Source organism: Schistocerca americana, chromosome 2 (assembly GCF_021461395.2).
Source record: "Schistocerca americana isolate TAMUIC-IGC-003095 chromosome 2, iqSchAmer2.1, whole genome shotgun sequence".
Taxonomy (NCBI): Eukaryota; Metazoa; Arthropoda; class Insecta; order Orthoptera; family Acrididae; genus Schistocerca; species Schistocerca americana.
In genome coordinates, this window is record NC_060120.1 from 368,692,721 (window position 1) to 368,708,649 (window position 15,929).

General features: G+C 43.1%; 1 non-coding gene across 1 annotated transcript; it reads right to left on the reverse strand.

Moving 5' to 3' along the window:
* Nucleotides 1-466: 466 nt before the first annotated feature.
* Trnav-aac lies at nucleotides 467-539 on the reverse strand. Its single transcript has one exon. It is a non-coding gene; the product is annotated as a tRNA-Val (tRNA).
* Between the last annotated feature and the right edge of the window lie 15,390 nt (nucleotides 540-15,929).

The following is a 15,929-nucleotide window of genomic DNA, read 5'->3' on the forward strand; positions in this document are numbered from 1 at the left end:
GTTTACGTTTACACAGTACTTGTAATTCACCCTTAAATAAAAAAGTATAGAGTTGTTGGGGCTATGTCTCACATGAAGCCAACATGTTGAACGTTCTTTAATCAGCCGCAAACGCAAGGTTACAGCACTTATAATTTTTTTTTTCCTACTGTATGTAAATCCCCTTATCGAAAAACATTCATTCCCTTATAAGTCCAGTATGATTATTCTTCTACTGAACTGTTTAAAAGTAGAGGTCATGTTCACCTCAATCCGAAAGTTAGTTTGAACTCCACAATGCTTTAGTAGACGTTGTCTTATTGCAGGTGATATGCGCTTCCATTCCATCCTTGGAACTGACTTGCACAGCGATGTAAGGTGGACATCGAACCACAGTAGAGCTTAACATTTTTGATGTTTGCAAATAAATTGTTCAAGTATGGTATATCATTATACGTACACTCAAATGTTTACCGATGAAAAAATATGTTTCCGCCCGGGATCGAACCGGGGACCTTCCGCGTGTTAGGCGGATGTGATAACCACTACACCACGGAAACCAGTTACTCCTGTGTAATGGAACAGATTATGAGACAGACGTGTTGGCCAGTGGGGCCTCTCGCTACCTCGTAATCTCTGACGACAGATCTGGAGGACTGACCTTCTACGGGCGATTAGAAAGCTGACGCCGACGCACCGCTGAGAGTGAGTTCGTCCGGTTTGAATTTTCTGCAACTAGAGGGGAAGGGTAACATAGTTAAGCGCCCGTAGACAGTCCACTTTTTCGACAGTACCACATTACTGTCAAAAGCTGTAATCGGTTAACACCAAATTTCTGTGCTGTAAGTGGACGACGATCGGCAGGAGGTATTTTGAATGCACAGTTTGCGAATATTGTTTTCTGTGTTATAGAACTCCAGAAAAACATTCTATTTTCTCCCGTTTATCTCCTTCAGAGTTTTCTCAAGTTTTCTTCGAGATTTGAAATGAAAGGAATTACCCTCCTCAACATACCACAAGATGGCTTGTGGAATATAGATATAGGTGTAGAAAGCGGATTTAAGCTCCCTCATTTTCCGGCTTTTATTCAAAGATAGATGAATTGTGTCAGTAAGAACTCGGACGAAATCATAGCAAGCAACCGGCATGTGATAAAGCCAAAATATTCATTAGACAGCTCATCCTTTGCTGGCATTCCTGCTTTCCTCTTTCATTTCCAGTAAATGGTGAACTGCTATGAGTCGTAAGGATTAACATAATAACGTGCTTTGACAGCAATGCTAGACTTACAAGTTCCCAGAATGCAAACAGAAATTTTATGCTGGTAGCCGTATATTTTTGGCACGTAATATGTCGCTTTTCTCACTCCTCTAACCGATAACTTATTCCGAAAAACAAACAAATCATTCTTAGGTTTACAGAAAACGAACTTACAGTTCCAGAAATAATACTAAGGATGGTAAGATTTCATGGACTAAAAGTTACTCATTGTATGTTCCCTGCTAAGACAACGCGAGGAACTGCATGAGAATATAACTATACGGTTTAAGGGGAATTATGACCACGTAATGAAACTAAACCAAAGAAGGCTGCGTGACGAAGTTCTACCTCACTGTTTCTGACTTCTCTGTCATAAAAAAATGCCTTGGGTGATACTGACACCTACTTTTGTGGAGATTCCGGGTTACTATGTATGAATGCTGGGCTGTTTCCTTAAAAGTGTTGCAGCGGATTTCCCTCCCCATTCTTTCGTATGACTTCGCTATAACGATATTCCGCTTATAAGATTCGAGTCTCCTTCCTTCCTTCGTATACCCTTCATAAGCGAACTCATCAAGTCTTATTTTCAACGGGGATTGTATACATATCACCACCAGGGTGTAAGTGAGGAGATATGTTAGAAACCAGGAATTTTGCAAATGCGTTGTCATCGATGAAGAATTTATCCGACAGAATATTTTGGCCCCTAAATCAGAGTGCTCTTCCGACGAAATAACAATCGATCACCTCACACGAGAATATTTTTCACCATAGTTCATCAGTTAATATTTGCTGTGTTGTTGAATGAGAACCAGCCGATGGTGTAGCTGGAGGGGACAATAACGCCTCCACCTACACCTACACCTACAACTTCCACTGCCGCGACCGTGTACTGTGAAAACATACTGGTTTGTGACTTGAGGAGCCACCGTTTGCAACACGCACTCAATGCTTATTCAGGACGAGATCGAGTCAAAAGGTCAGTTCCATGCCTGCCACTCGTCTTGAGGAATACACGCCTATTCTTATTTTTCATGAGAGGACAGCGCTTTTTTTTTAGGAGACAGTCCACTAAAGTCTTAGTACACACACACACACACACACACACACACACACACACACACACACATATGGTGAGATTTCATTGACTAAAAGTTACTCATTATAGGCCTATGTTCCCTTTTATGACAACGCGAGGAACTGCATGAGAATATAACTATATGGTTTAAGGGGAATTATGACCATGTGATGAAACTAAACCAAAGACTAATATACACTCCTGGAAATTGAAATAAGAACACCGTGAGTTCATTGTCACAGGAAGGGGAAACTTTATTGACACATTCCTGGGGTCAGATGCATCACATGATCACACTGACAGAACCACAGGCTCATAGACACAGGCAACAGAGCATGCACAATGTCGGCACTAGTAAAGTGTATATCCACCTTTCGCAGCAATGCAGGCTGCTATTCTCCCATGGAGACGATCGTAGAGATGCTGGATGTAGTCCTGTGGAACGGCTTGCCATGCCATTTCCACCTGGCGCCTCAGTTGGACCAGCGTTCGTGCTGGACGTGCAGACCGCGTGAGACGGCGCTTCATCCAGTCCCAAACATGCTCAATGGGGGACAGATCCGGAGATCTTGCTGGCCAGGGTAGTTGACTTACACCTTCTAGAGCACGTTGGGTGGCACGGGATACATGCGGACGTGCATTGTCCTGTTGGAACAGCAAGTTCCCTTGCCGGTCTAGGAATGGTAGAACGATGGGTTCGATGACGGTTTGGATGTACCGTGCACTATTCAGTGTCCCCTCGACGATCACCAGTGGTGTACGGCCAGTGTAGGAGATCGCTCCCCACACCATGATGCCGGGTGTTGGCCCTGTGTGCCTCGGTCGTATGCAGTCCTGATTGTGGCGCTCACCTGCACGGCGCCAAACACGCATACGACCATCATTGGCACCAAGGCAGAAGCGACTCTCACCGCTGAAGACGACACGTCTCCATTCGTCCCTCCATTCACGCCTGTCGCGACACCACTGGAGGCGGGCTGCACGATGTTGGGGCGTGAGCGGAAGACGGCCTAACGGTGTGCGGGACCGTAGCCCAGCTTCATGGAGACGGTTGCGAATGGTCCTCGCCGATACCCCAGGAGCAACAGTGTCCCTAATTTGCTGGGAAGTGGCGGTGCGGTCCCCTACGGCACTGCGTAGGATCCTACGGTCTTGGCGTGCATCCGTGAGTCGCTGCGGTCCGGTCCCAGGTCGACGGGCACGTGCACCTTCCGCCGACCACTGGCGACAACATCGATGTACTGTGGAGACCTCACGCCCCACGTGTTGAGCAATTCGGCGGTACGTCCACCCGGCCTCCCGCAGGCCCACTATACGCCCTCGCTCAAAGTCCGTCAACTGCACATACGGTTCACGTCCACGCTGTCGCGGCATGCTACCAGTGTTAAAGACTGCGATGGAGCTCCGTATGCCACGGCAAACTGGCTGACACTGACGGCGGCGGTGCACAAATGCTGCGCAGCTAGCGCCATTCGACGGCCAGCACCGCGGTTCCTGGTGTGTCCGCTGTGCCGTGCGTGTGATCATTGCTTGTACAGCCCTCTCGCAGTGTCCGGAGCAAGTATGGTGGGTCTGACACACCGGTGTCAATGTGTTCTTTTTTCCATTTCCAGGAGTGTATATATATATATGGATTGTGTCTCCCCACCATGAACCATGGACCTTGCCGCTGATGGGGAGGTTTGCGTGCCTCAGCGGTGTGCGGACATTTGCCACGATTTTACGTGCTCCGAAGGGTTGGGTCCCTTGTCTCCTCCTCCTCCTCACCCGCATTTAGTAAATCCACTTTAGTGGCACTGTCATCAGTAACATTACCGTCGCTGTCGCACAGTAAAGGCACTTCCTGAGCCTTTCCGCTGCTTTACTTAACATAGGACCAGAATCTCTCTGGATTTTCCGTCACATTTCTAGAGAGAGTTTCGTTGTGGAAACTATTAAACGCATCTCGCATTGAAATCCGCACCAAATTTCGAGTCTCAGTAAAACTTCGCTAATCTTGGAGATTTTGCGTTCGTCTAAATTATACGTGCCTTTTTCGGTGCTCCTGCAGCAGCTTTCTGTCGTGTTTTGTGTACCACGGGGGATCAGTTCAGTCTCTTATTAATTTATTTGGTATGAATCTCTCGAGTGCTGTTGATACTATTTCTATGAACGTAAGCCACATATAGTGTTCACTTACATAGTTTGGAAGGATTGGAGACTGTCTCTTAGAAAGATGTCAACCGAATTTTTAGCTGCTTTTATAAATAGATATACACTCCTGGAAATTGAAATAAGAACACCGTGAATTCATTGTCCCAGGAAGGGGAAACTTCATTGACACATTCCTGGGGTCAGATACATCACATGATCACACTGACAGAACCACAGGCACATAGACACAGGCAACAGAGCATGCACAATGTCGGCACTAGTACAGTGTATATCCACCTTTCGCAGCAATGCAGGCTGCTATTCTCCCATGGAGACGATCGTAGAGATGCTGGATGTAGTCCTGTGGAACGGCTTGCCATGCCATTTCCACCTGGCGCCTCAGTTGGACCAGCGTTCGTGCTGCACGTGCAGACCGCGTGAGACGACGCTTCATCCAGTCCCAAACATGCTCAATGGGGGACAGATCCGGAGATCTTGCTGGCCAGGGTAGTTGACTTACACCTTCTAGAGCACGTTGGGTGGCACGGGATACATGCGGACGTGCATTGTCCTGTTGGAACAGCAAGTTCCCTTGCCGGTCTAGGAATGGTAGAACGATGGGTTCGATGACGGTTTGGATGTACCGTGCACTATTCAGTGTCCCCTCGACGATCACCAGTGGTGTACGGCCAGTGTAGGAGATCGCTCCCCACACCATGATGCCGGATGTTGGTCCTGTGTGCCTCGGTCGTATGCAGTCCTGATTGTGGCGCTCACCTGCACGGCGCCAAGCACGCATACGACCATCATTGGCACCAAGGCAGAAGCGATTCTCATCGCTGAAGACGACACGTCTCCATTCGTCCCTCCATTCACGCCTGTCGCGACACCACTGGAGGCGGGCTGCACGATGTTGGGGCGTGAGCGGAAGACGGCCTAACGGTGTGCGGGACCGTAGCCCAGCTTCATGGAGACGGTTGCGAATGGTCCTCGCCGATACCCCAGGAGCAACAGTGTCCCTAATTTGCTGGGAAGTGGCGGTGCGGTCCCCTACGGCACTGCGTAGGATCCTACGGTCTTGGCGTGCATCCGTGCGTCGCTGCGGTCCGGTCCCAGGTCGACGGGCGCGTGCACCTTCCGCCGACCACTGGGGACAACATCAATGTACTGTGGAGACCTCACGCCCCACGTGTTGAGCAATTCGGCGGTACGTCCACCCGGCCTCCCGCATGCCCACTATACGCCCTCGCTCAAAGTCCGTCAACTGCACATACGGTTCACGTCCACGCTGTCGCGGCATGCTACCAGTGTTAAAGACTGCGATGGAGCTCCGTATGCCACGGCAAACTGGCTGACACTGACGGCGGCGGTGCACAAATGCTGCGCAGCTAGCGCCATTCGACGGCCAACACCGCGGTTCCTTGTGTGTCCGCTGTGCCGTGCGTGTGATCATTGCTTGTACAGCCCTCTCGCAGTGTCCGGAGCAAGTATGGTGGGTCTGACACACCGGTGTCAATGTGTTCTTTTTTCCATTTCCAGGAGTGTATTTCGCGTCTAGTTTTGGTGAATTTCTTTGTTACGGAATTGAGCCTCGCTACGACTGTAATCCCTGTATCCGTCATGATGCTCAGGATTATTTGTGGCTAAGAGATCAAGTGTGTTTTCGTAACCATTTACAATGTGAATGGCCTCGTGAACTAATTGTTCAAAAAATAAAAAAAAGGCATTTGGAACAATTACGGAAGTTCTTTTCTATCTACAATAGGGTCTGAAAATATATTTTTGTCAACATACGGAAGGTAGATTGAAGTCACTGCCAACTATAATTGTATGAGTAGCGTACCTATTCGCGACGAGACTCAAGTTTTCTTTGAACTGTTCAGCAACTGTTTTATGTGAGACTGTGGGTCGGTAAAAGGAGCCAGTTATTAATTTATTCCGGTTGTCGAATATAACCTCCACCCATACCAAGTCACGGGAACTATCTGCTTCAATGTCGCTTGTGAGCTGGAACACACATTACATTATTTTTCCTTAAGTTGTGCTTCTTGTTTCTGTTGTAGTGGAGACCATTAGAATTACGGCTTTTCCCTCCGAAATCTAGGATGCTTTCTCTGTGACCCTGTAAAAATCGGGGCTAAACAATGTAGAACAACAACGTGCGTTATAAACATACCATTCTGTATTACTTCATTTCCTTATTTCTAAAATTTTAAAATTGTATATCGACTTTAGATGACATGTCAGTCATAGATGTTCTTATCTCTATTTAGTGAACGTATTTTCAGTCATGTTTTGAACATTGTCCCGCAACACTTTATCAACTAATGTTTCGCCGCAAGGGGTATCGGATTTTAGAGAGTAAATTAATATGGAGTATGTCGTTCTTCTTTTCAAATATTCCCATTCCCATTTCTTCTTTCCTTATTGTCTTTTGGGCATACAGTTGCAGTAATTAAAGGAGGCACAAATGCACTGATCAAAAAGAAATGGTTAGTGTACATTCGCATTCTCTTTACATCGTTCATTTCTTGTTTCTCTCATGGTGATGGACTGTTTCTATCGCAATCAGTAAGCGTGAAAGGAAGCTACCGTATAGACAGAGGGATCTATACCTGGCAGGACTAATTACATACTGACGTAACTGACGGTATTGCTTTCGTTTCCCAAAAGTTATAAATATTTCCATTTCGGAAAAGAAGCTCTGTATTTCGCCAAGACGTCGAAGAAGAAGGTCCCTTACGTACTGATTGTATCGAGTAATATGTGGAGACGGCGGTTAGAAAGCAGACGAAGAAGGGCGTCCCTTACCTGAGGGATCGCTACTTAAGCTACCTGGCGAAGGTGCAAGTGTCGCAAATATTTGGCATTTGCCTCAGCGATACAGATAGCCTTGCCGTAGGTAAAATAGTCCCCCATTCGGATCTCCGGGCAGGGACTACTCAGGAGGACGTCGTTATCAGATGAAACAAGACTGGCGTACTAACACTTGGTTTAAAAATCATGAACGAAGATTGTATACATCGAAGAGGTCTGGAGACAGTGGAAGGTTTTACAAAGATTATATAATGGTTAAGACAGAGATTTAGGAACCAAGTTTTAAACTGTAGCCGGCCGCGGTGGTCTCGCGGTTCTAGGCGCGCAGTCCGGAACCGTGCGACTGCTACGTCGCAGGTTCGAATCCTGCCTCGGGCATGGATGTGTGTGATGTCCTTAGGTTCGTTAGGTTTAAGTAGTTCTAAGTTCTAGGGGACTTATGACCACAGCAGTTGAGTCCCATAGTGCTCAGAGCCATTTAAACTGTAAGGCATTTCCAGCGGCAGATGTGGACCCTGACCACAATCTGTTGGTTATGAACTGTAGATTAAAACTGAAGAAACTGCGAAAAGGTAGGAATTCAAGGAGATGGGATCTGGATAAACTGAAAGAACCAGAAGTTGTAGAGAGTTTCAGAGTGAGCATTAGGGAATGATTGACAAGAACGGGGGAAAGAAATACAGTAGAAGAAGAATGGGTGGCTGTGAGAGATGAAATATTAAAGGCAACATTGGATCAAGTAGGTAAAAAGAGGAGGGCTACTAGAAATCCTTCGGTAACAGAGGAGATATTGAACTTAACTGATGAAAGGAGAAAATATAAAAATGCAGTAACTGAGGTAGGCAAAAAGGAATACAAACGTCTCAAAAACGAGATCGACAGGAAGTGCAAAATGGCTAAGAAGGGATGGCCAGCGGCCAAATGTAAGGATGCAGTTGCATATATCACTAGGGTTAAAGTAGAAACTGCGTACAGGAAAATTAGAGAGACCTTTGGAGAAAAGATAACCACTTGTATGAATATCAATATCTCAGATAGAAAATCAGTTCTAAGCAAAGAATGGAAGGCAGAAAGGTGGAAGGAGTATATAGAGGGTTTATACGTACAAGGGCGATGCACTTGAGGACAATATTATGGAAATGGAAGAACATGTAGATGAAGATGAAATAGGAGATATGATACTGCGTGAAAAATTTGACAGAGCACTGAAAGACCTGAGTTGAAACAAGGCCCTGGGAGTAGACAGCATTCCATTAGAACTACTGATAGCCTTGGGAGAGCCAGCCCTGACAAAACTCTACCATATGGTGACCAAGATGTATGAGAAAGGCGAAATACCCACAGACTTCAAGAAGAATATAACAACTCCAATCCCAAAGAAAGCAGGTGTTGACAGGTGTGAAAATTACCGAACTATCAGTTTAATAAGCCACGGCTGCAAAATACTAACACGATTTCTTAGAGAAGAATGGAAAAACTGGTAGAAGCTAACCCTGGGGAGGATCAGTTTGGGTTAGAAGTGTTGGAACACATGTGGCAATACTGACCCTACGACTTATCTTAGAACATACGTTAAGCAAAAGCAAACCAACGTTTCTAGCATTTGAAGACTTAGAGAAAGTATTTCACAATGTTGACGAGAAAAATCTCTTTCAAATTCTGCAGGTGGCAGGGGTAAAATACAGGGAGTGAAAGTCTACTTACAATTTGTACAGAAACCATATGGCAGATATAAGAGCCGAGGGGCACGAAAGGGAGCCAGTGATTGGGAAGGGAGTGAGGCAGGGTTGTAGCCTATCTCTGATGTTATTCAATCTGTATATTGAGCAAGCAGTAAAGGAAACAAAAGAAAACTTTGGAGTAGGAATTAAAATCCATGGAGAAGAAATAAAAACTTTGAGGTTTGCCGATGACATTGTAATTCTGTCAGAGACCGCAGAGGACCTGGAAGAGCAGTTGAAGGGAATAGACAGACGATATAAGATGAACATTAACAAAAGCAAAACGAGGATAATGGAATGTAGTCGATTTAAATCAGGTGATGCTGAGGGAATTAGATTAGGAAATGAGACACTTAAAGCAGGAGAGGAATTTTGCCATTTAGGGAGCAAAATGACTGATGATGGTCAAAGTAGAGGGGATGTAAAATGTAGACTGGCAGTGGCAAGGAAAGCGTTTTTGAAGAATTGAAATTTGTTAACATCGAGTATAGATTTAAGTGTCAGAAAGTCTTTTCTGAAAGTATTTGTATGAAGTGTGCCTTGTATGGAAGTGAAACATGGACAATAACTAGTTCGGGCAAGAAGAGGACAGAAGCTTTCGAAATGTGGTGCTATGGAAGGATGCTGAAGATGGGTAGATCACCTAACTAATGAGGAGGTATTTAATAGAATTGGGAAGAAGTGGATTTGTGGCACAACTTGACTAGAAGAAGGGATTGGTTGGTAGAACATGCTTTGAGGCATCAAGGGATCACCAATTTAGTATTGGAGGGCAGCGTGGAGGGTGAAAATCGTGGAGGGAGACCAAGAAATGAATACACTTAGCAGACTCGGAAGGATGTAGGCTCAGTAGTTACTTGTAGATGAAGAAGCTTGCACAAGATAAATTAGCATGGAGGGCTGCATCAAACCAGTCTCTGGACTGAAGACCACAACAAACAACATGGATTGTATACATGGATGTAATCACCATCTACGTCAGGAAACATCTTGACTAAGCACAGTATGTGCAATTCCTGAAGACCGTAGTTCTAACAGTGAATTCCTTTTGCAACCAGAAGTGGACTGTCCTGTCAACCAAAGGCAGGCTCTCCATGTTCTCACGACTAGTGGTACAGTACATCAGGGGATATTATCTTGTTCGTTGGTCGGGCCACGAAATTTTTTTGCATGACCCAAAGTCTCCCATCCTTTCTCCAATAGATTTGTTATTTTTCCGGCGACTGGGAAGCTCATTGTCGGATACTTTAATGCTATATAGAATTGCCACCAAGAACATTCCACCACAAACGAAGTACGGATACAAATTATGGAGGTGAACACTATATGTTATGTTTTATGCTTAGAGAAGAAACGTCATGAAATACAAAGCCCCTCCGTATGACTAACATTTCTTGTGAAGAAACTGGAGTCTATTCACCATGTGAAAAACTCTTGCTTTTTAGGGCTCTCTAATTAAATACGCATGTCTCGTACGACCTTAGTTGTTTTTCCGCTCTTAAACAAAACAAACAAATACACATGAGTTTGCGTCATCTCCATAACGACAGGATAGCTTCATTGATTGCAAATGTCACCAACGGGGTGCCTCTCTAATTGAAGACTTACGAATGCGTGTATCTAAACCACTTAATATTAGCTGGAAGAAGAGTTCGGACAGAAAAATAATTACCTGTCACATGAACGGCAAAATATCAACCACAACAGATTAACACTAAGTCCAAAACAACACTAATAACTACCCCAGAGTTGAAGTGCGATCATGAAAACATCATACCACAGAGTCAAAGGGGCAACTAGTAGTGAATTAATTAAAAATGGAAAATACCTATAAACTACTAAAATATGATAGATGAGTCAACTGCAGGGACATGGAAATGCAAGTATTGCAGAATTTTTATGGATTAATTGATTTCTGTCAATTTGGGCTGTGATTAATACACAATATTAACAATTACACAACATTTGAAGACATTCCAAGGAAAAGTAAGTTGCATTTAAAACATCTATACGTTTAACTAAATTGGCCATTTAACTTGACCTTCAAAGGGTTGCTTTACCTAGATACATTTGTTCTTTCCACCTTACAGACATAGATGTGGAATATGGTAGGCTGCCCTGCTCGTATGCCAGCGCGATTTTTCATACGCCCAATAGTGGCTACAGTGGCTGTTTCCTAACAGTCTCCCCCATACAACCACTCGAAATGGAGCACCCATGCGATATCCAGTCCTTAACTTGAGTGACACCCAAACAAATATTGCGTTATCGGAGGGGATTTTCTGTCTTTATCTTATGTCTTGTAACACAACAATCCTGGACGCACTGCGGAGTCTTAAATTGGCTGTGAAGCCTCATGAACCTTGGAATGCACTAGCAAATTTTCTGGAATATATGCTTTATCACTACTGTCAGAGCTCATAAATCAGTATTTAGTCGAAACAGCATATTTGCCCCAGAGAGACTAAGACTCCTACATCCAGGAGGCCATCTAACTGATTTATCGATTTTTCGAGCTCCAAGTCTCTTCTAAAATTATTACCGATTTAGGCCTTTCAGCCAGCCGACCTCAGGAGCAGAATTCAGAAATCCTTACTGGCCGTTTCCTGTTCCTCTACGAGAAACCTTCTAGAAATCCTGCTTCCCGCCAGTACATTCTACAACTTAATTCCAGACTTGGAATGCGCTGGAAACCATCTGCTGCCGTCAGAAAATCACTGTTCCTTAAACCAGCCTAGTAGACTACCACCACAATACTCAGCTTGCACTGTGAATCTCCGATAGAGTTCACTTTGAGTGGAGTAGGAAAAAACCAATCTATCAGCTTCGCGTAATACAAACAATGATTCCGTACTCACACTGTAGGAATTTAGGCTCTCCTGTTGGTAACATTGTAGATGTTACTTTTTTAAAGGGATGCTCTGCAGAATACGTATTCTGCTTGGGACTGTCAAATTATATGTAGTCAGATACGATTTTCCGAGCTCAAATACAATAAAAATCTCTGCTAAGTTTCTTACTGGTAGAGGAAACTTCAGCTAATAAAACGTTACAGTGGGCTTACACATACGATTGCTAGCGACTGTAGATTTTGTGAATTTAAATACAATTGTATAAGATCAAACATGATTAAGGTCAGTATCAAAACATTTAATTATACAGAAAATATCAACAAGCAAATTATCTGAGAATAATTTCTTTCGTTTTTGATGCATTTGGAGTCACAAGAAAAATGGGAAATGAGAAAATTTAATGGCCCAGTTCTTGACAGTATTGATCTGTGCATTTTTGTCTAGACATGAAAACATAAAAAGGTATCAAATTATCAGTTTATAATAACGTGCGTATTCTTTGTGTCGCATTTATTGCACGATTGCGACATTTATTCATTACTTGAATAAGTTCTCTGCGTAGGATGTAAACACATAAAAATATTATATCGGTGGTAATCTTTTGCACTTTCGGCGACCATTAAACTGTTTCGTCTCGCCTCCCCCCCCCCCCCCCCACTCCCTCCTCCTCCGCAACTCGGCTCCTATAATTAGCAACTCAACGGGTAGTGGCAATCTAACGAAAAGTCGAATGTGGAAAAATAATACGCCTCGTGTAAGGCATTACACCACGATTTATCTCTCTTTTAATGGGGATAGGGGAAGGAAGGATTCTGTTTTAATTATTTTCGAACACTTAAAAGTTGAGGGTTAATATTTTTATTCCTCTGCCACTATTTCGCACATATTTTAGGCTTTTAACTTACGAAATTCATAACCTCACCTCAAACCTTTTCATGACAGGAATGTGAGTTTCACCTCATTCAGGAGCAAAAATAAATCTTGTATTAAGACAAGCTACGCCTGACGATAGACCCACAGGTCCGAAATGCATCGTGTATTTAATAAAACACTAAAATTTTAATTCCTACTTCCAGTGTACTGAATACAGCCACGTTTGAAGCTGCAAAAATATGGGTAAAATTAAATAGTCCTTGATTATGCGAGCTGTGTCAACGGGGGCCCTGTACTTCTGGAACCCATTGTACCGTGAGATGCACCTGATCAGCTAAAATGTCACATGATACTTGGCTGTAATGCGATCTTGCTGAGTAACCGTGGGGCCCATGGAATACTACGGAACGGCTGCCCAAATCATCACCGAAACCCCGCCTTGTTTCACTCTTGGAACGTAAACGCGGCCAGAATATGGAAACAATGTACAACAAGATTCACCTGATCACATGACATTCTTCCATTGCTACATAATACAGGTTTTATGGCTTCGACACCGTTTCCTTGTGAAATGTTCCCTTAGAAAAATTTATAAATGACTATGCTGGAAAACCTCTTACGTTATTTGATTTTCAAACAGCTGAGCAAAACTAAACGTACTCAGACATTTCTCTCTTTACTCATTCTGACACACAATTTTATTATTATTATTATTATTATTATTATTATTATTAGCGCAACGCAGTCTGACTTTCAATAATCCCTGCAAAAGAATGGCCTTGACTAACAATAACCTATACCTTTCATGAATCACTTACCTCACAAAAATCTTCGTTACTGCAATACAGCGAGCGTCAATACTGCCAGCTAAATAAAAGATTCTAACTACTGTAGGCACTAACTACTGATAGGCATAGTTAGCAAATGAAAGATTTTGATGGAGAACAAACAATTTCCTTTTTCTGACGGACACACGTCCAAATCGTCCGCTCTCAAAACTCTGCCATCTCTCTCCCCACGTCGACCACTGCTGACGGCTCACCTCCAACTGCGCAACGCTACGCGCTGTTCACATCCAACTGCTCAACATTACAATAGCAAATATTCCAACAATGCAAACCAGCCACAGACTGCACACAGCTCAGTCAGTGATTTTCATACAGAGCGCTACGTGGCGTTACCAACATAAAAACCTAAACAGCCTACTTACACCTGTTACGCGCATTTACGTCACTGATGAGCGGTTTTTGAATTCCGGCTCGCTCTGCAATTCTTCGCTTCTGGAGCTCTCTTCGTATTGTTTTGTTTCTGAAAGGGTTCTCGAGTGAAACGTTTAGTTCTGCAGTGACTTCTGCAGCTGTCGTTCTCCTGTTTTTCGTCTCAATCTTCAGTGACGGCTTATCACGATCACTCAACTATCAACTTCGTCCGTTGACTCAGGGGATGTTGCATTTTCTACTTTCTCTGTATACAGTATAAATCGACGATACGGCGCTTTTTCAGACAGCAGACACTTCGGCTACCTCGGTTACGGAAGCACCCACCATAAGAGCACCTACGTTCGATGCCACTTAGCTCCGACATAATGCACTCACAACTACACAGAACACTGTTCTGACGCTACTGATAATTGCAACGTGCTCAGGACATCGCACAGATGTCCTTCGTCGTCATATACAACAGCGCAATCTGTAGGCTTATTTACTATTTGCATTTATGTTCAAGCATGCATTTCTGACGGTGCTGCCACGTTTTCATCCACCCCCTTTACACTGCAATAATATCTCGCTCAGGTATCCGGTTTTCTGTTAAGTATTTCAAGCAGATTTAGTAATAAACTAAGGATTTGTCATTTTAAAATGATAAAAAGCATTTGTGAATATCAAAAAGGAACTAGGACGTCTGGTAACTTACATTCTGTAATCTGAACTCAATCCTGCTTGCCTATGCCGATAATTGAGGTAATAACTAGATGTTACGGTCTCCGAGATTTCGTCTTGCGGAGCCGTACTCATTGTGTGATACACGCAATGCCTTGTGCCAGCTTCAGGAGCAGAAGCAGGTACAACTAGCCGCTGTCTCTTCGATCATCCGTGTTTGTGGATACAATGCAATAGAGAAGACCGTGGATTTATTGGTCTGGACTTAAATAACCGAAATATCTACTGACCACCACGCTGCCATACATATATTCAAGAGTTATTATGAAGGAAGAACAAGAAGAGGCAAGAAATACATTAAAATTTCATTGAAAAACACAACGGGAAGACTGTTTTATTATACATGTCAGATTAGCTTTCTGAAATATTGGCTATACTATGGTCTCGGAAAATGTCTGAAGGTTGCAGAAGAAATTTAATTAAGGAGGTGCGGTGGAAGCTGCTTTATACCTGTTTTTATTGTTGTTATGTATTGCACATGGTCATATTTATGTTCTGTATGTTTTCGTTTTTATGCTACTGTATTACATTTTGATCTAGCTCTTTGTTAATATTATTATGTATGTTACTTCAGAATGTGCTCAATTAAAACTTTCTCTGTTAAAATATTGTGTACATTGTTACTTGTTAAAGTCAAATAAGGCCACTGGACATAGCAAGTTCTGCGAGTTATCATTCTTGGTAACGTCAGGATTTTCAACATACCATTTTGTGAATATGCGTTTTCGTTATATACAAGTTTCATTTTTTAATTAACACTGTTTTCTCATTTAGTATTTTTATTTACATAAACAGCGCAATACATTCTGATCAGTTCACACAGAATACGGATATTACTTACTACAGTTTTTGTCTTCTATTATTACCATTAATTTGTTGTCGTTGTATTTCGATAACTGTACTTTAGTTTTTCGGCGTCATATTGTTTATACGGACAATTTTTCGTTTCAAGTATTGACGCACACGATTTAATTGTTACTTTGTTATTGCAAGGTACAGTTTCTGCAAGTATGCCTTTGTCGAAAGTAGCACTTCTGCAACACTATTTACATATTATAATTTTTTTCTATTTACCGCATGGAAAACACTGATGTGTGATGAAATAAAAATTAAAAATAATAAACGGGTAAACAAGCATTTTAATAAAAGCTTAAACGGCTAAAATAAGCATAACCAGCTGATGCTAAGCCAAGTGAAGGGAGTTTATTTGCGTAAGAGAAAACATACGTGAAAATCAACGTGGTTGCTGAATTTTCTAATTGTTAAGGATTTTTAA